We start from the raw sequence: 21,886 nt of genomic DNA on the forward strand, positions 1-21,886 counted from the left end.
GACTCCCCCTGACCTCGGATGGCCGGCTGATAAGGGAGGAATGGAGAGCAGGCTTGTTAAATGTTCGGAAAAAGTCAGAAGCCCAAAGCAGTATAAGTTCCTCAACTAAGTTTATTCAACATTTGTCAGTGACAGCAGCTCACTCATAGGAACACAAGAACCAAACTGACTAGACAACACAATAATAATCCCAAGCAAGAACTGACCATTGACAGTTGACAGTTGAAAGAGCATGCACTTACTTGCCATTAGAACGTTCGTCTACCAACGCTTCTACGATTGGTTAGACTGTGCCTTGTAACATAAAATGTGTTAAACCCAATATATAACAAGTCTGAAACACAGCCAAAGCTCCCCAGAAGTCCAAACAGATACAGAAAGCTACAGAGACAGCTTTTGGGAATAGAAAGGGGCTGCAGCTGACCAAATAAGTCTGAGGTGTAGGGGTATAGGAAGGCTGCTAGGCAGGAAGAAAATAAGAAACATAAAGGTCGAAGGTTCAGTCTCTTCTGTTGGCACAGGAAGAACTACTCAGAAGGGTCAACTGAGTGATGGGGGCTGGAGGTTTGCTAGAGGTGTCCAAAGATAATTGCTTGATTTTTTTGCAATAAATCCTCCTTTTTAATTTTGTAGGCTTACTGTGTTAAGAAGCCGGGAACCTGGACTCCTAATACTCAGGGTCCCTTCCAACTCAACAATTCTAGGATTCTAGGATTCTAACACACACACCCATCCCCATGCCCCCCCCCAAACCCAGCCCCAAAGCAGTATTTCAAGGGAAAGGAGAAACGGAAGATGGAATCGTCTGAAACAAGAAAAGACCAGAGGGAAAGGAAAGAATATTGCACAAACTTAGGTTCTATACAGTGCCACAATTTTCAGATAGGGACTTATTGCACCTCTCATCACATAAATTGCCAGCTGTGACTATAATGAACTAAACTTTTTTTTTTCTTTTTTATAACAGATGCAACCTCTTTTGCAATAGGTTACTGGCTTCAAGGTTTTCAAGCAACAGAAGTATTCTTACAATGCAAATCAGCTATAAGAAGGAATGGTGTTGTCTTAGGAGTGAGGTATGGGTTGGGAATATTCAGGTTGAGCAAGAGTCTGTCTTCAGCTCAGGTTTAGCCAGTGCTTTTTTTCTGGGGGGGACACATACCCCTAAACATTTTGTGAATCTTTGTACTTTTGTCCATTCGCTGTATTTATTTCCCCCGATTTGAACTATAAAATGGTGATTTTCTTGAGTCAAAATGGGAGTACCCCTAAACATTTTTTAAGGGGGAAAAGCACTGGGATTAGCAATGTTTATTGTCACTGATTTGCCACGCATACAAACTGTGGAAAGAGCTCCTCTGATTTAGCAGATTGCATTTTATGAGGCTTATTTCAGGCTTACAGAGCAAGTTTACCTGTCAGAAAGTATGCCTTCAGTACTAATGTCCTTTAGGACCCCTACAGTGAAGATGAAACACCAGAAGGCAGGAGGTCAAATTTCAAAGTCGGTGTGAGGTCAGTTTTTAACATTCAGGGCATTGGATACTCAAATAATATAATGGCAGGGCTCAAAATCATATATGTATTAGGTCAAATCAGCATGTTGCATGCATGCCCCTAATATATATATATATATATATATATATATATATATATATATATATATATATGCTTTCGTAGATTTTCACGGGTACAGGAATGCAGGTTTTGGTGTTTTCGGGTATCTTCCCGTGTAAGAGTTGGGGTGTCTAGGCGACGTTTCGACGAGGTCTCACTCGTCATCTTCAGGCTGGTGCTTTCGGCTTCTTGTTACTAGAACAGAGCAGGATCTCAGTGTTTGAGTTCCTATAAATACTGTTGAGGGGGTGTGGTGTATAGCCTCCAACGTTCTGGGCAGAGAGGAAGTTCCCAGGTTATTGTGCCTTTTCTTCTTTTGTTCATTAATTACTTGAGGGATATCTTGAGTGATTTCTTGAGTGATATTCTGAGTACCACTTAGGAGGGTCATTAGGTGTGGATTAGTTGCTAAAGCTTTCGTGTCTTGACCTCTTGAGCTTGTGAAGAGTTTTTCTGAGTTTTTCTGAGAAGAGTTTTTCTGAGAAGATGGCTGTACTGCACTTAGTTGTGCTCTGGCTTGGCTTCGTGTATAGGGGCGAGCTGTGGTTTTGTGCCCTGTGCCAGCCAGATCTGTGTAGGGATTGCAGGGGGGTGCAGCATCCGGAGGTGCCACTATGGTTTGGCTACTGGATGGTATCTGTAATTTATCTGTGGAGAGGGTCTGGGTTTGGGTCTGGTGTGGTTGATTGGAGATGGCGTTCTGTGTGCCTCTGGTTCTGGTGTCGGTTTTTGTGGGGAGGGCTAATTTCCAGATGTCTGGCAGGCGGGACGTGTCGTCACGCTTGTTCATGTTGTGAGGGTGTTTCTCTATCTCGATGGCTTCCATGATTATTCTCTTGTGGTGATGTTCCATGTTAAAGAGCAATTTGGAATCTGCAAAATTAATTTCGTGTCCTGTTTCTTTCATGTGTTGGTAAAGAGAGGAAGTTTTTTCTTCTTTTTTGACGGCATTCTTGTGTTCTGCGATACGTGCATTTATTCGTCTGTTTGTTTGTCCAATGTACGTGGCTGGGCAGACTTTGCAGGGTATTTCATAGACCCCTTGGTTTTCTAACTGGATTTTATCTTTTGGGTTTCTGAGGATATTGGCTATTTTTTGGTTGGTGCAAAAGGCTGTTTTGATATTGTGTTTATGGAGGATTTTGCTAATTTTATCTGTGGTGCCCTTGATATAAGGAAGGAGGGCCATGCCATTGTTTTCTTCTGTGTCTTGGTTTTTGGGGGGTGTTTATATATATATATATATATATATATATATATATATATATATATATATATATATGTAATGTGTTGGTTTTGTTCCAAAGCAATACTCACTTGCCCATTAAGGTCAGCGAAAAAGCATGAGAAAAATAAAAAATAAAATCAAGAGTTTACCAAAACAACAAGAAAAATCCCTTCTATCTCTGAAATAATCAGCCCATAAACCTCAATATAATGCAATATTGTGCAGAACCAGCTTTTGTTAAGGACAAACACACCATTTTAAACTAATGGGCATAGACTGTTGCAATTTCCCTTAATGATGTGGCACTTTTGGAGGGCGGGGTGAAGAGAGAGAGAAGCCCACTATATATGTAAATTTCTTTATGTCTCGTAAAATGGAAACGTCTCATGTAAACCTCCGCAAAAACCATTGCACAGCACAAATACAGAGGGGTTTGGGGGAAGGGAATTTATGCCAAAATGGTTTGTCTTGATGACATCCATCCATTAGTGGCAGCCCATAAAAGAATCTTATAAACATACTTGGAACTGCTTGGTGATGATTTTTCTTGACAAGCGAACATTATGTGCTGTGAGTAGAAATTGAGTAATATGGGCTGAAAACGCAGGAAGTGACTCCAGTCTTTTTTATGCAAGGTAAATCTCAAGAAAAATGACCCACTTTGGCAGTGCCCGGCAGTTAAGATATCCCCCGAGGAGCCACAAGTGAAGATCTATGCATTCCGCTTATGTTTTCTGCTTTATCGAGATAGATGCTGATCGTCTTCATTTCTATATTAGACGGGTTGCCGTTCGTGCAGCTACTGTTAAAATTGCGCCAGCAATTTGGTCGCAAACATATTTTTAAGGAATTTAAACTAATCAGGAGCAGGGGTAGCATTGGCTGAGGGTGGCAGCTTGCCATGCTAAGGTTTAGATGGCAAATTCCTGCCCTGCATCCCTTGTCGGAAAGGAAAGGGGCAATCTCACAGGGTCCTCAACCTGCCCAATTTGCAGCCTGTCGTGGTTCCCTCCTTGTCAAAACACACACATACAGAGAACAGCAGCAGCAGGGACTTCTGGTGGTTAAGCTGAAGCAAGGGTGAAGAATCTTTCTGCTCCATGGGTCAGATTCTTAGCAAACTTGGCCTTAGAGTAAAGAGGTAAAGAGGACCCCTGACCATTAGGTCCAGTCGTGGCCAACTCTGGAGTTGCGGCGCTCATCTCACTTTATTGGCCAAGGGAGCCGGCATACAGCTTCCGGGTCATGTGGCCAGCATGACTAAGCCGCTTCTGGTGAACCAGAGCAGCACACGGAAACGCCGTTTACCTTCCCGCCGGAGCGATACCTATTTATCTACTTGCACTTTGACGTGCTTTCAAACTGCTAGGTTAGCAGGAGCAGGGACCGAGCAACGGGTGCTCACCCCGTCATGGGGATTCGAACCTCCGACCTTCTGATCGGCAAGTCCTAGGCTCTGCGGTTTAACCCACAGTGCCACCCGCGTCCCTAAACTTGGCCTTACAGGCCTATTATTATTATTATTATTATATTATGCATTTTAATCTTTATTATTTTACATATTAAGTCCCTTCACCACAAACAGAACAAAAGAAACATCAGACTGCATCAAATACAAAGAAAATGTAACTTATAAAATGCCCCCCCATATGTTAAGACTTCCGTCATCCTCAGTATGGGTCCTACGTTTCCTTGTGGACTGCATATTTATATATCCTTTAACTTCTCATAAATTCATCAGGATCTTTGTATCATATAGCATTGCAGAAATTAATCAAAGCGTGTTAGAGATTACACCAGAAGCGGTTTAGTCATGCTGACCATGTGACCCCCCTGTGGACAAACGCTGGCTCCCTCAGCCTGAAAGTGAGATGAGTGCCACAACCCCATAGTCACCTTTGACTGGACTTAGCTGTCCAGGGTTCCTTTACCTTTACATTGACTAACAGTGGCTCTTTGGATTTCCAGACAGGTGATATCCTTAGCCAGGCACCTTCTGCATGCCAAGCAGGTACTTGACTTCTGAGCCATGATCCTTCTCCACCCCAGTCCCTGTGCCACCATGGATGTCTGAGGCAGTGGCACCTTTGTGAGGTTATGAATTCTTCCACAGTTCATGGAACCTTGATCATGCCAGGTTCCGGAATCTGGGGAAGCCTCTGCCTGAAGAGGTATAATTCAATAATAACTAAAGATGGAGCATACATTTGAGCATGGGTGGTTCTAGTGAAGCTTGGTTAGTTGCAAAGAAGTTGGTGGGAGAAATAATGATGATGATGATGATGATGATGATGATGATGATGATAATGATAATAATAATAATAATAATAATAATAATAATAATAATAATAATAATAATAATAATAATAATAATAGCAGCTTATTATTTGTACCCCACCCATCTGGTTGGGTTTCCCCAGCCACTCTGAGTGGCTCTCAATAGACTATTAAAAGCATGATAAGACATCAAACATTAAAAACTTCCCTAAACAGGGCTGCCTTCAGATGTTTTCTAAAAGTCAGATAGTTGTTTATTTCTTTGACATCTGATGGGAGGGTGTTCCACAGGGCGGGCACCACTACCGAAAAGGCCCTCTGCCTGCTTCCCTGTAACCTCACTTCTCACAATGAGGGAACCGCCAAAAGGCCCTCAGAGCTGGAACTCAGTGTCTGGGCTGAACGATGGGGGTGGAGATGCTCCTTCAGGTAAACTGGGCCGAGGCCGTTTAGGGCTTTAAAGGTCAGCACCAACACTTTGAATTGTCCTCAGAAACATACTGGGAGTCAATGAAGGGCAGGCATGTCCTACAGGTAGATCACAATCTACTGTTAGATCACTGGACATCTGTTGTAGATTGCGGTAGATCGCGTGATGCTCAGTGATTCCCCCCCCAAAAAAAACCCCTTTGCCACCTCTAATAAAAGCTCAACAACTTTGCCTGTCAATAACAATGGGTTGATCACAGCCAGTATTTTTATAATGTGAGTAGATCATAGTCTCTTGGGAGTTGGACGTGCCTGCAATAGGGGGAAGGAACATTTGACCTCTCTATCAAGCCGTCGGGACTCTATCCAGGTTGTGTCCTCCAGACCACATCCTGTTGTCATTTCACCTGTCTGAAATGTGTCCTCAAACCATGATAAGACCTCTTACTTACCTGGATAGGAGATAGGGTGTGTCTGGCCACACCCACCATGGTTGTCCATTTAGAAACATGGTCCCTTAGCTGAAAAAGTTCCCCTGCCTCTGAGATACTACTCCCAAAACAAGTCAATTCAAAACAAGTCTGTAATTAATTTCACACTTGATTTGTCTTTTTCCTAATTATAGTAACTGTTGTGGTTGGAAGTTTCTTGGAAGCGAAGTACGTTTTTCAATACCATTAAAATCCCCTACAAAAGAGGGGTATTTTTCCTTTTCTTTTGTTTTTAGCAGAAAGGATTTAAGATCAAAGAAAGAAAGAAAAATGTAACATCTGGAATTGCAGGTCTAAAAATGCAGTTAGACAGCTATTACATGCTCTGGAATTTTGTTTCAGCAGGGATGTGTGTCAAATTAAAAACAGTTGGCTATTATAATTTAGAAGGATATTATTTCATGCCAGTCTCTGGCTTTTGGCAGGGCTGACTCGATTAGATACACCGCCTCTCCATCTTACAGAAATTTGCAGAGAGATGACTTTTAACATTTGCTGCCCTTACCATTCCGAGGTCTACAGACTGGTGATTTTTGTTGTTTGGTATGTTATTTATAATTTACAGGGCTGCAACATTTATTTGATTTAATCCATAAATTAATCAGCATACATTAAAAAAAAAAGTGTGGAACTACTTACATGTATCCATGGCAGCTCTGAACTTTTGTTTGATGAACAGCCGTCTCCCGTACTGCAGGACAAAATGTTTTTGAAAAATGAGTATTTTGAAATGTCAAATGACTTGGGCTAATATAATCTCTTGTCCCCAGTAGTGCAGCTAGGGCCAGGCTGCTTGGCCCACTTCTAAGGGCTGGAGCCCTGAGGAACCTGTCCCCCCAAATGTATTGTTTTATTTTAACATTTCACAGGGGAGACATTGTTGTCCTGCTGGAGGGAAATGTCACTTTTTCTAACCTTTATTCGGATCATCTTATAAGATGTGTGGGATGTTCTGAAGGCAGCGAACCCAACAACTTCCATAAGGTGTTTCAAATAAAAGGGTACCTTTCTCGTAGCCTGGCAAGAAGCATGGGTGAGTCTTTCTTTCTTTCTTTCTTTCTTTCTTTCTTTCTTTCTTTCTTTCTTTCTTTCTTTCTTTCTTTCTTTCTTTCTTTTGGGGGGATGTTATAGGAAAATCCTTGGGCTCACTTGGATTGTCAAACAAAGACACCAGCCAGGAATATAGGAGCAAAACAGCAGCCTGTAGGCCTGATCTTTATTCAAAAGATTGTTGCAACAGAACTTCCACCCATCACATAGGAGAAGCAGGAAGAAACCCCAAACAAGGGGATGCTCCCTCTTTTATAAGATTACCTTTTCCCCATAAACACCTTTGGTGAAGCATCATGCATACATCATAGATACATCATACATATGTCACAAACGGGGAAGGATTTTCTTGGCAGGTTAGCCCTATCCCTCACTTGCCTTCCACCTCACACCCATCAAGTGATTTGTTGTTTAGTCGTGTCCAACTCTTCGTGACCCCATGGACCACAGCATGCCAGGCATTCCTGTCTTCCACTGCCTCTCACAGCTTGGTCAAACTCATGTTTGTAGCTTCGAGACCACTGTCCAACCATCTCATCCTCTGTCGTCCCCTTCTCCTTGTGCCCTCAATCTTTCCCAACATCAGGGCCTTTTCCAGGAAGTCTTCTCTTCTCAATATGTCTGTTGTCTTTGTCCATGGAGTTTTCTTGGTAGGGATACTGGAATGGCTTGCCGGTTCCTACTCCAGGTGGATCATGTTTGGTCAAAGCTCTCCACTATTACATGCCCGTCTTGGGTGGCCCTGCACGGCATAGCTCATAGCTTCTCTGAGTTATTCAAGCCCCTTTGCCATGACAAGGCAGTGATCCATGAAGGAGCATCAAGTGATACAAAGGAAATATGTACAAGTTCCAGGGTTTCCTGGTCAGCTAATCACACCGAGAACCTAATCCATTCCTGGATGGTTTGCTTTGTCCATGGGATGACTTCCTGTCTGACACCCAACTTACCAGGATGCCAGTGATTATCTCTTGTGTAAGAGGCTGCTGAGTACATGACCCCAGGTTTCAGGGATTATGGCTGTCTTTACCCATTTCCCAAGTCCCCCCTTCAGGAGCCTTTTGTTCCCTGAGTAAAATGAAGTTGGAATGGTGTCGATCCAACATAGGGCTGATGTTATATGAACGTTTGAAGGTTTTGCTGCACAAGGGAAGGTGAATACTATGCAACCTTGAACAAAACTGTGGTGGGTTTTTATGGGGATATTTACAAAATTGAATGGTGTCGGTTTGGGGGAAGTTTTGGGGGGTGCTGTGTCCCATTTAACTGGAAACAACCCACCCTCCCCAAAAAACGTTATAAAAAATCCAGTAACGGGGGGGGGGGGGAGAGAAAAGGGAAGAAAACTTGACAGCCACACCTTATAGAATTCATTCACTAACTTGCACCCTGGAAAGAAATGTCGTGGGGTGTGTGAGAGCAATTAGGGCATGAAGGAAGGAAAGAATATTGTTGCAATTTTTTTTTGGGGGGGGGGACAGGTGCCAAGGACGCTCTCAAACCTAGCAACATTACTACTTGGCTTCAAAAAGACTGTTACAAAACAGGTATGAAAGGTATAAAAATGTTTGCAGCCTGCAGTTTAGGGGAGATGTGCATATAGGTGAAACATTTTGGGAAACCTTCTGGTAAATGATATATAATGAATTTTTAAAAAATGTTTAAAATAACTTTTGTAAAAAACAAGAACAACAACAACAACAAAATAAGCCTTTCTATTAGGAATTATAGGTACCAACATTCCAAAGGAACAGAAAAGACTCTTTATGCATGTGACAACAGCAGCACGGATGCTACTAGCCCAGAGATGGAAAGAAGAAAGAATCCCTACCAGAGTAGAATGGCAAGCCAAGCTGTTAGACTATCCCGAAATGGCAAAACTGACTGGGAAACTCAGATACTAAGAAGACAAGAAATGCAGGAAAGAAAGGGGAAAGTTTATAATTTATTTAGGAGACCACCTTAAACAGATGAAAACATTAGCAGAATTTTAATCCCACTTGTAATGTAACAAATACTATGGACAATATGGATAGCTACAAAACATAGACTATGAAATACTGTGCAGTTGGAAATGTTGACAATAGGACCCATGGAGGGGATGGAAGGAAGTCTCGAGATTCAGAGAAAACTCATTTTATGGATATGTATTTGGTATTGTAACTAATTTACATTGGTAAAATCAAATAAAAATGAATTAAAAAAAAATAAAATTGAAAATGAGTCCAGTATCTCTCTCTCTCTCTCTCTCTCTCTCTCTCTCTCTCTCTCTCTCTCTCTCTCTTTCTTTCTTTCTTTCTTTCTTTCTTTCTTTCTGAAATCATTTTTATTTGATTTAGATGCAGTTAAAAAAGGAAGATAAATTTTGGAAGCTAAGGGAAGGATGGGAAGTCTGGGGGGTTCAGGGAACCCCATAAAGGTACTGATATGGACCATGGTTTGATGTAAACATGGGGGGGATTGTTTTTTTTCTTTTTGAAACTTTGAAAATAAAAATGGAAAGAAAATGAGTCCAGTAAATCTTAATGACTAACACATTGTGGCAAAAGCAGTCATATACTATGGCCCACTTTAACATGAAACACTGTCCTCAGATGTGTAAAGATTATTATTATTTTTTTAAGGTAAACAATGAGGCCCAAAGACCAGGAAATCCAAAACTTCCATCATGGGACGTTTCCATCCAAAGCTGAAATGGTGATAAAGGCCCAGATAAAGGAGGAGTGCAAATAAGGGCATGTGCCCCAGGTGGCAGGTTGGAGGGCAAGCAGCATGCTATGTATTTAGTATAATGAGAGATGAACCCTTGCTCTTAGCTGAGTCCCAAACAAGCAGAATCAAATTTACCGGAGTCTCTTTTTGAAGGTTTCCTCCCACCCTTGGGAAATTATGTCTTCTCAAGTCAGAAGATGAGTGCCCTGAGACTAACATTCTCTCCCACTCGTTTCTGAATGTTCTCAATTTTTATGTCAACTTGTGTCCATTTGATTAGTGAACACGGACAGGAAAAGGGCACTGTTGACATATGATGGTAGATGTTGCATGGAGTCCCCGATGGTGTGACTGATGAACACCTACAGAAATTTTGCTTGAGCGAATACTGGAGCAGGATATTGGTCACTGTTGAACTAAGAAGAGTGCTCATAAGTGTTACCATTGCTGTGCATGGTGTTTTGAAGTAAGTAGGGATACTTGAGGTGCCCGATCTTTGTGAATATTCATACAACCTGATTTGATCTACAACTGCTGTGGATGATGGACTCGGTTGTTCATTGGCTTTTGTGAGCCCAGGCACAGACCCCTCATCCCTGGCAGCCAGGCCTAGATAAATAAGACACAACACAGTGTAGTTATGGGGTTAAAATAGGTCTCAACTTTATTAATTTCAGATGTAGGAAACCTTGGCTTAGGCACTGAGCGTGTATCCCTTTTAACCCCCCGATTGGGGTCTGTGGCTAAGCAGGGGCAGACAAAAATTATGGGGAACACTGCAAAACATGTGCTTACATAGCTGGCCCCCCACTCCTCCAGTTCTGGGAGTTTGACCAAACACCGAGTGCTCTTGGTCAGTGAATTCCAACATAAACCCCTCCAACGGGCCCCTGCTAATGTTGCAGTGCGAGGGGTGTGTTACCACGCTACCTCTCAATTCTGTTGATGGACTAGAGGATTCTGCCCAAGGTCTAAAACCGCCAAAGCTGTGACAATTGCTATGGGGAAGACAAACCTGCAGAGCAGGCTCTGGAAAACAGCAACCATTGTGCAAATGTAGCAACGCCCACAAACCTGAAAAGGAAAAGGTTAGCCTGCAACAACCTTACAATTAGAGGGAGGGTTGGGTGGGTGACGCTCCAAGTCGACAGAATGACCTGTGTTGGTGGGAGCCTCCTTACCTGGCCTTTGCTCCACCCCCAGGCCGCTGCTGATTGGCTGGTTTGGACCAGGGCCAGGCAGGAGCCCTGCAGCCTTGGCGGCCAACCTAGGGGATGGAGCAATGGCCAGGCAGCTATGGCATGACTCTGGAGGCCAGGAAGCGGTCATTGTGCTTTCTGGATGTTCTGACACACTTCTCGGCTCAAAATGGCTTTCCCAACAGGTTTGAAAATAAATATTTTGAGAGAGAAACTTTGAATAATATATATAAAAAATGCAGATTAGTAAACAAACTGGAATAGATCTACAGGTCATGATAGGTGAAAGTGCCATAGAGTATAATGATTCATCCATCCCTCACTAACATGGTTACCCATCTGGTTAGTCTCTGCAACTTTCTCAGGGCAGTAGCTCTGCAGAGTTCCTTTATTCAGTAAGTACACAGATGCCCTGGAATTTGAACCCATTCTTGCAAATCCAACACTGTTTGAACTGTATAACAGTCAATAAAACAATGAAGGTAGGAAGGCTATACACAAGTGGCTTTTACTACAGTGAGTCAAAAGATGCTCAGGAAGTGTGTGGATTGTGTTGCTGATAGAGATGCGCACTGACATGACTTTACTCAGGCTAGAATATGTGCCCCCACTTTTTAATCAATGAAGTATTTGTTCTCTGCCATCTGAAGAGCTACTGTCAATTCGAATAGCATTTTCCCAATAAAACTGTATGCAGAGGCTTTTAAAAAACTCTGAAGAATATCTCAATGATATTTAAACATTCTTTGATATATATATATATATTTCTTTCCATCATAATAAACATGACAGAGAAGATCTTTTTTTTCTTCCTAATTGGATTTTTTCCTAAGAGCTATTGATATGTTTGTGATGTTCTGGTTATTATCCTCAAATTACAAACAAACACATTATTAGCACCCAATTATAGTATAAAGAAGAAAGGATTTTGAAGGTTCAGTAATGGTTCTTAAGCAAATAAAAAGACAAGTATATAGAGTACAACAGCGCTGTGGATTAATGAGATTTTCTTTTCATTGTTCGTATCGGAAAATTTGCCTTAGGCTTCAGGGCTAATTCTCTGTTTATTACAAAATTTGAGGATACATAGGCAGGTACAAAATACACAGCCCCCAATAGAAAACCCCCTCTCATATTTCAAGTACGGTAATTGGTTTGCAATGAACAGTGTGGGAAGCTTGTCTAAGTTAACTGCCTGGGTGAGGCAATCCTAGGACAAGGGGCATGAGAAGCCATAATTCCTTTACCTGGGACACATTGTAGAGATGCTTGTCCTGACTCCATACTATCCCCAGGGCTCCAAAACTCCAGGTGATGCAAGTTAGCTTCAAGGGTGCTCCATATCCAGGCCAAAGGCCACCGAACCCTGAGGGGCTGGTCTCCAGAACATTCACTACCTTTAATGGTGCCCAAAGGTGCTCACCTGTTCTTTTCCTTCCCAGTTACACACCAGTTGTGATCAATAAACCTATTTAACCACAACGGCCCCTAAGCCCTTATGACCCAACAGCATCAAGTACTGAGAAGGCAGGAAAAGCCAGGCCAACATGGCCAGTCTGTGGACAGGTGAAAAATTCCTAATTAGATCTGAAGCAAGTGGAACCATCAAGGCACAGTGGGCCAAACTAGAAGGCAAAAATGTCAGAAGGGTCTTCTTCATTCTGTGTTCATCTTTTTCTCCAGGTTGGTTCACTTCCAATGCTTTGGTGTACAGATCCATGATCAGGGATGAAGGCAGTTGGAACTCCAAAGATATGGAGGTTTGAGTACCCTAATCTTTGCATTTTTTCAGAGAGGATACTGTTGGTGCCTTGTGGAAGTGAGTGGATAGTTCACCACACGTAAACCAGTGTGATGTATCAGCAGGGTTTGTGGACCCCCAGCCAAGTCTTCAAAGATCTCCTGTTCCCAGCAGATAGCTTCTTCTAGAATCCGTGGTTAAGGAAAAAACTCCTCTCCACACAATTCAAAGTAACAAAGTGTTTATTGTCTTCAGACACAAGACAAAGCTAAACACTAAATCTACAATCTTCTGGTCTTTGAAGTAAAGATACATACGTACGGAGAGATCCACCGACAATATCACCATGCTAACTAACACTGCTGTGTAAAACCCACAGCCTCTTCCCCTGACTCTCATAGATTCAGAGTCAGACCCTGACAGCAAACAGGACAGGATGCGACCATCATTTAATGAAAACAAAGCCCTAGAGACTATTATACCCGCCTCTACATTTCTGAACCTATGACAGGGTGAATGACTCATGAAAATCATATACTCAACCTCACTGATGTTGCTATGGTAACCCAGTGCACCTGCTCTCTTATCTCTCAACATCCAGATGTAGGGAATGCGCCGATTCAATACATAAGACATTACACCAACAGATACTACTGCCGAAAAGTACTCTTCACAGGATAGGATGCCCACCTAAGCTCCACGAGATGATTGTGTCCTTCCATGAAAACATGCATGGCAGCATCCAGTATGGCAATTCATTCTTGGACACCTTCCCTATAAGGAGTGTGTGAAACAGGGCTGTATTCTCGCCCCAACTGCAGACCCTCCAAGTGTCCCTATTTTCCTGGGACATCCCTGATTTGGAGAAGCCATCCCAGTTTCTGATTGATCCCGTTCTGTCCCACTTCTCCTTAGGATGTCCCTATTTTCATTGGAGAAATGTTGGAGGGTATGGAGTTATCCAAGCCCCGAGCCATCTGAAGGCAATCCTGTATAGGGAAGTTTGTTTAAAAAAATGTTTGATGTTTTATAAGGTTTTTATATATGTTGGAAGATGCCCAGAGTAGCTGGGGCAACCCAGTCAGACGGGTGGGGTATAAATAGTAAAATTATCATTATGGAATGGGACGCCCCTATGTTCATCAGATAAATGTTGGAAGGTATGCAACAGTCTTTGGCATATTCTTACCCCTGTTGTTGTCCTATGCCTTCAGCTCAACTCAAGATGGTATGTGCATTCTCAAGTGGATGCCCATGATGTGGATATTGTAATGTTATAAACAGGAGAAAGTAAAAAAGGTACAATCACAAATGAGAATGGGAAAACAGTTCTGTGTGCTGCTGTTATGATGCTCAGTGTGCAATAACACGAGCAGGGGAGAGAAAGAGAAAATAATTGAAGACAACTCAATCACTTGGGCCAGACTTGAGTATCTGAGTAAAATTTGCTGAAGTCATTTATCCTTCTGGAGGCCAAGGATAAAATTAACAATCCAAGTTCTATGCCGCTCTTAAACAGGAATCTGAGTGCCTTTTTCTTTTCTCTTTTAGCCCATGACTCTCTTAAGCTAATTTGATTGAAGTGACTAATAAGCTCCATAGTTGTGCAACTCAGATGTCTCTCATTCTGGGGGTTAACCTTTCACAGAGGCAATTTTAATAACCATTAAAATGATGAGGGGGATAATAGAGAGATAATTGCAGAAAACGGAGAACTTTAAGGATGCTAATCACAGCTTTCCTAAAAAACGTCTGGGGGAGTAAGCACATCTGAAAGCCTAAGTCATTTGTAACCAATTGAGAGGAAAATTAGAGCTGTGAAAAGATGGCAAGTTGAATTCAAGCACTGCACTGTCCCATCTTTGAACCCCCGGCAATGAGTCTTGCAAGAAAGCATTCCTTTGAGGACAGGGAAAAGTTTGAAACCATAGAAGAACTTCCAAGAACATTTGAAGCTGGAAATGTGATGGATGCATTGTGGTGGATATCACTAGCAATATCCAAACTTTCTTCCCCTTGAAATTCCTGAGATGGCAAATTAGGTGGCCGTTGTGTTAGAAGCCTTTAATGGCTAGTGTGTTAGAAGTCCAAAAGTTGAGAAGTGACACTTTCACATTATGTGGCATTGCAGCACATAGGAAGCTCTCTTTTTTTCTACTTTGGCTTAATTTTGCCTCTGGTTTACTAAACTGGGAATCAGGCAGTACTGTAAACAGGGGCGGAGAAAGGGGTGTGTGGTAGGGGTGGTCTGCCCCAGGTGTCACCACTGAGGGGGGTGACAAAATGCTGGGTGGCATGGGGTCTGCAGCACGCTCGAGCCACACGTCTCTCCCGGGAGTGACAAGGTGGCTTGGGCGCATGCAGGCTCCATGCTGCCCCATATGGTCCGCCCGCCACCTCCCGATCAGCTGTAGGATGACTGAGTGGGAGGAAGCAGGCAGACTCCTCAGAGGCCCTGTAGGCGGCTGGCATCACCCCGTGGGTAACTGGCCCTGCCTCCATGTGCTGCCTCAGGCGCCTGATTGGCTTCCTCCACCACTGACTGTAAAGGCACTAGAGAAGCAGCCAAGAATTTAGTCCTCTTGTTTAGGAGTGTCACAGGGACCCACTATTTCTGCCACCTACAGTCCTGCAGTGTAGACGACTGGGCTGAAGTGGGAAAGTTGGGATCTGCTATTGGGTCACAGGTTGACCTAAAGTGGTTTGACACACCCACCGTAGAAATATCTGGAACAAATTCACGTTGACTCCCTGAAGTTTGAAACATTGAAGGCCACTGGCCTTAACTCACCCTATCCTTTGTAAAATATTTTCGAGCTCCATTTAACTACTTTTGAAAAAAATGTTGTGCTCTTGGAAATCATATTTCATCAACTTTGAGAATGAATTATACCCCGCCATTCTGGCTGGGTTTCCCCCACCACTCTGGGCAGCTCTCAACAGAATATTAAGAAGAATTTGGATTTGATATCCCACTTTATCACTACCCGAAGGAGTCTCAAAGTGGCTAACATTCTCCTTTCCTTTCCTCCCCCACAACAAACACTCTGTGAGGTGAGTGGGGCTGAGAGACTTCAAAGAAGTGTGACTGGCCCAAGATCATCCAGCAGCTGCACGTGGAAGAGCAGAGACGCGAACCTGGTTCCCCAGATTACGAGTCTATCGCTCTTAACCACTACACACACTGGCTCTCTTAAAAACACGATAAAACGTCAAACATTCAAAAATTCTCTAAACAGGGTTGGGCCAAACTTATTCAGGGACAGCCCCATCAGGCCATGCTTTCCACGAAGTCCAGAGCGGTCCCTTGTAAGGTTCTGTCGGCATGGATGTTAAAATCCCCTAGGACAACCAAACGAGGTGTCTCCAAGAGAACATCCACCATGACCTGAAGCAGCTCGGGCAGCAAATCCTTGGTGCATCGGGGAGGTAGGTATACCAAAAGGAGTGTACTGCATCTCTTGCCCAACTTCCAGAACGTGCACTCAGAAAACTGGGTCTTCCCAATGGTATAAGCTAATGACTTCCTAAAAATCACTGCAAACCCCCCTCCCTGCCCTTATGACCTGAGTTGATGTGCATAAGAGAAACCTGGTGGACAAGCAGCGGCAAGAACAGGCCCATCTGCTTCATCCAACCAAGTCTCTGTAAAACATATATAAGAGAAATTGTGTAACTTGTGGCACTGGGTTTTTTTCTTGGTCACACGGCTGTCCCATTTGTTGTTCCTATGTAATTAAAGATAAAACCAGGACGTGAGTGGCTACTGGCTGAGGTTATCTGGGTAAGGATCTTAACTCTTAGGTCCAAAGGGGTGGCCTCTAAAATTAACCCAGTGAGGACTCAGCAGGATCAAGTGGTCACAGCATGCTAACTGTCTAAGTGCTGGATTATAAACCAGGAGGAGAAATACAATTGAATATACTGGGAAGAGTGATTACAGGCTGGCTAGAACTCTGAGCAGGAACACACACAGAGAACAACATTTGGTTGCAAGTCTCGCTTGTTGATTTCTAAGTATTATTTTTTTTGTCGCAGTCTTGTTTTGTCTGTATCTCACGTCACAAACAGCACATTGCAGACTAGTAAATGGAGATGTTCCAGCATTTAAAAACAGCTGTGTTCTATACAGCCTATGCACAAATGCTTTGGGTATATAACCATAAATTTCCAGTTTCATCTAAAGCATACAGAGCTTCTCGTAAGCTTTCAGTAGTTCAGCTCATTTTAAATTTTGGAGAACAGCAATTCTGCCACTGGACTGATGTTCCCACCCAACACACAGGGTGTGTGGATGTGAGTGAATTGGCTGTTGAAGGACGGCACATCTTTTTCTAGAAGACAGTAAAATCTAAACATTTTCAGATGAGGAGGCAGCAGTGGATTCTGATATTCTTTTCCTTTTCCTTTCTTAAACCAAAACAAAATTAAATTGTTGTCACATCAAGGGATGGCGGAGCCAAACCAAGCAACACCCTATTTGCATTTCTCTTTTCCTGGTCATGCTTTAATGGGAACTATACCACATTACAAAGCTGAAGAAGATAAATCTCTTCTACAGTTTCATGGGGTTCCAAATGACCCTGTGGAATTTGTTCTGCTTTTTTGGCCCACCACAAGAATGAAGTTGTCCTCTAGTAATTCTGATGTAGGCCCAAACCCTGTTTATCTCTTGCTCACATTGCAGTGTGCCCTCCAAGTGGGGCCATGCTTCTAGCCCTGCTCCTGACTTATCATCTCCTTCCTCAAGCCTGCTTGCTCAGTAAATTAACTGGGAAGGGACCTAATCCTGAAATTACAAGTCACTATCAAGTGCTTTTTAACAAAGGTCCGTATAGTTAAAGCTATGGTTTTCCCAGTAGTGATGTATGGAAGTGAGAGCTGGACCATAAAGAAGGCTGATTGCTGAAGAATTGATGCTTTTGAATTATGGTGCTGGAGGAGACTCTTGAGAGTCCCATGGACTGCAAGAAGATCAAACCTATCCATTCTGAAGGAAATCAGCCCTGAGTGCTCACTGGAAGGCCAGATCCTAAAGCTGAGGCTCCAATACTCTGGCCACCTCATGAGAAGAGAAGACTCCCTGGAAAACACCCTGATGTTGGGAAAGATGGAGGGCACAAGGAGAAGGGGACGACAGAGGACGAGATGGTTGGACAGTGTTCTCGAAGCTACAAACATGAGTTTGACCAAACTGTGGGAGGCAGTGGAAGACAGGAGTGCCTGGCGTGCTCTGGTCCATGGGGTCATGAAGAGTCGGACGCGACTAAACGACTAAACAGCAACAACAAAATCAAGTGCTTACCAAAACAGCTTTCACTTTTCTTTATCATCCCACCCTCTTAGTTGCACCAGCTTGCTGCCTTTCAACAGCCCTGTGGATGAATGGATAGGAAAACTTTCAATGCCAAAGAGCATGTGACTATGCCATTCCATTCTATTCAGAATATTTGCAGAGAAACCAAAATGCTTGTTTACAAAGCTATTGTACTACCAACCATACTTGTGAAACATGGACCACTTATAAATGCCATCTCCAGCTCCTCGAAAGTTTCCATCAATGGTGTCTCCAAAAAAATTTCACATCGCTTGGGAAGACAGGCGAACTAATGCCAGTATACTGGAAGAAGCAAAGATCACCAGCATCAAAGCAATGATTCTTCAACATCAACTTTGTTGGACTGATCAGATTTCTGATGAATGTCTTCCAAAGCAACTACTCTATTCCAAACTTTAAAATGGAAAGTGTAATGCTGGTGGTCAACAGAAATGGTTTAAAGACTCTCTTGACACAAATCTAAAAAAAAAAAAAGTATAAACACCAACAACTGGGAAACACTGACCTGTGAGCGCTCCAATTGGAGAACAGCCTTTACCAAAGGTGTCATGGGCTTTGAAGACTGCCAAACTCAGGGCGAAAGGGAGAAACATGCTAAGAGGAAGGCACATTTGGCAAATCGTCACCATGATCAACTCCTGTCTGGAAGCCTATGTCCCCACTGTGGAAGGATGTGCGGATCCAGAATTGGCCTCCACACTCACTTGCGGACCATGTACATGGAAGACAAACTTACTGGGCTGTGAGTGATCACCAAAGAAGAATATTCCCAATCTCATCTACATCATTAAGACTCACTAAGGATATCAATCAGGGTATCACTGGAGTCATTTGCCAGCCGCAAATTGAACAAAGCTTGAAGCATTTGCAATTGAAATCCTCTTATTTTATTTACATAAGAATGCACGTAGAACTAAGGTGAGTAATGCAGGAAAAAGCAAGTTTCATATTCAACAAGGGATTTTTGTTTTCATAAGGCATAAAATAAACACTCATTCTCTTTTACTTAGCATGCAGTTATGATGGAAATATTTTGTTTATGTGGATGCTTGCAACAAAGGAATTTTGGAAAGCTAATTATAGTTAATCACTGAACCAGTGTGAAAACAGTTGACGACGCCTTGGGTTTGTAACCAGGGAGCAGAAATTGCTGCATTGATTCAGACTGTGGTTTCCTAGGTTTTCTCTGGTACACTAAGTTTCAGTTAGCTCAGTGGGCAATCTGACTGAAGTACGAAGTCAGGGTATGACCAAAAAAAAGAGAGCAGAAGACATAGAATCCACTCTCAAAAAGGTGGATGCTGAAGTTTTATCCTTGACTTTTACTGCTGATTCAGGCTGTGTGCACACCATACATTTAAACCAAATGACTTCTCCCAAGGAATCCTGGGAACTGTAAAGTGCCGGGAACTGTAGCTCTATAGTTTCAAGGATTCTTTGGGGGAAATCTTATGCTTTAAATGTGTGGCATATGCACATCCGCAATTTACACTTGAGAAATTTGTGGTAGAGAGAGAGCCCTGCTTTCTTCACTACTGAAAATGTTGAATAAACCCATCCATTTTCTCCAGAGTCTTGCAAAACCAACCAAGTCCTGTTGAGGCATCTGATCAAGGCTTGTATTTTAAAATGAGCTTAAAAAATATATTTGCAAATGTTTGTATGTTTCATGCCAGACATAAAGCAGCTGGCTGAGTACTCTGGCAGTTGTTTATCTTCTTGATCAAGGGCCCCCCTGATCTATAGCAATACCTTAAAGTTGTAAAAGGAAATTACAGGCTGGGAGCAAAAGGTCATACTGACCATACAAATTACAGAATACAATCAAGCTGCAAAAACACAATTAAGAGTTGGTAAATAGTGAGATTTATTGTTTAACAGAAAATAATACTAGGTGCCTCCCATTAGACTTGAGCCATATTTTCATAAGGTTAAAGGGCAAGAGCTAATAGGAACTTCAGCTGGCTTGAAAGGGAGTGTAAATTTAAGGGGTTGCTTTTGGAAACTGTTTTTACTAAGTTCCTTTCCTTCTAAAAAAGCTATATATGTTATGTATGAAATATATTGGCTTAAATGTAATTATGCAAAGGATTTAGAAAGTAAGAAATGTTAGAAAGAAATGTTAGATTCTTATGTTAGATTCTCATTTCATTGATGGTGTGTGAGAAGGTGAACCCAAGATCTCTGTTTAAGATAAAAATTAAAACCATGAGCCATCTGTTTTGGAGTGAAGGGGTAATAGGGCAATAGGGCAATAGGGCAAATATGATCTGGTAATTAAGGTGCCTTGTCGAGGCAAATGTAAGATATATGGCTACTTGTCTGCCATTTATGAATAGAAGGAAATATAGCTCTTTGTCTCCCATAAAAGGTAATAGGAAATGGGTGTATCTTTTATGATTGGTTCTAGCAAACAGCCAATAGGAATTTCAACCAGGCTGATTGGACAGAGGCAGCCAAAGGAGGAGCAAGGGGGCTGGGCTGAGGAAATATAAGTGCTGGCCATCAGGGCTGGAGTGGGCAGAGCTTTGGTATCCATATACCACTGTGTCTCTCATTTATGTGTCTGACAAATAAATTATTATTTTAATTTCTCTATTGCTGCGTTGAATATTTCATTCTAGCTAAGCGTTAACCACAAGCAGGGTGCTACACCATGGCCACATGTCTGATTGCTTTACTGAATCTGCCTCAAGATACCGGTATGTGCTGATCTATCTTATCTTTTTGTTTGTTTGTTTTGTTAAATTTATATACTACATTTTTTCATATGTGGTGGACATGTAAAAAGGTAAAAGTGTATTAGGAAATGATTTATAATGAATTGGAAAAAAATGTTTAAAACTACTTCCCCCAAAACCAGAGTCTGCTTTGTTGGGAATAATTCAGACAGAAGTTCCTAGGAGTCAAAAAAGGTTATTTATGTATGCAACAACTGCAGCCCATATTTTGTTAGCCCCAAAATGGAAAGTGAGCGAGGCACCAACTAAAGAGGATTGGCAACTTAAGGTGACAGAATATGCACAACTTGCAGATTTAATATATAGAATAAGAGAGCAAGAACATACATTTAAAGAGTGGAAAGCATTTATTGAATATATGGAAAATAATTGTATACTACTGAAAATGCTGACAGCATTAAGATAAATTCAACAGAGTAAATAATTTTTGATGGATGTAAAAGTGGAAAACTGATTTGAATAGTTATAGTAAAATATACAGGGATGTACGATATGCAAGGGACACGGGTGGCGCTGTGGGTTAAACCACAGAGCCTAGGACTTGCCGATCAGAAGGTTGGCAGTTTGAATCCCCAAGACAGGGTGAGCTCCTGTTGCTCGGTCCCTGCTCCTGCCAACCTAGCAGTTGGAAAGCATGTCAAAGTGCAAGTAGATAAATAGGTACAGCAGGAAGGTAAACGGCGTTTCCATGTGCTGCTCTGGCTCGCCAGAAGTGGCTTAGTCCTGCTCGCCACATGACCTGGAAGCTGTACGCTGGCTCCCTTGGCCAGTAAAGCGAGATGAGCGCCGCAACCCCAGAGTCGGCCACGACTGGACCTAATGGTCAGGGGTCCCTTTACCTTTACTAGAGCATATTAGGCCACTATAATAGTAGATTCTGAATCCACTTTCAGTCCAGTGTTTATATTATCTCAGGGCATACATATATATGACTGTCTATCTAATTATAAGCAACACAGTAGGCTAATAATATAATTACAATACTTTTAATCACTATTGAATTATGTCTCACCATAATTGCAATCAGATAACATACAATATATACATGGTGACACCAACTAAT

The 21,886-nt window shown here is 42.3% G+C and overlaps 1 protein-coding gene and 1 long non-coding RNA gene across 2 annotated transcripts in view; both read right to left on the reverse strand.

Annotated features, from left to right (window-relative positions):
* LOC308594037 overlaps positions 1-8,726 on the reverse strand; it is a 24,079-nt gene extending 15,353 nt beyond the window's left edge. Inside the window, exons 1-2 of the long non-coding RNA XR_014011254.1 lie at positions 7,048-8,726; positions 6,682-6,733 (exon numbers count right to left, since the gene is read on the reverse strand). This is a non-coding gene — a long non-coding RNA (uncharacterized lncRNA). The remainder of the gene's footprint in view (positions 1-6,681; positions 6,734-7,047) is intronic.
* LOC308593616 (uncharacterized protein) overlaps positions 1-21,886 on the reverse strand; it is a gene marked incomplete at its 3' end in the record, with an annotated part of 548,845 nt that overhangs the window by 426,060 nt on the left and 100,899 nt on the right. The window lies entirely within an intron of this gene.

This window comes from Podarcis bocagei (assembly GCF_964188305.1).
Source record: "Podarcis bocagei genome assembly, chromosome: 8".
Classification (NCBI taxonomy): domain Eukaryota; kingdom Metazoa; phylum Chordata; class Lepidosauria; order Squamata; family Lacertidae; genus Podarcis; species Podarcis bocagei.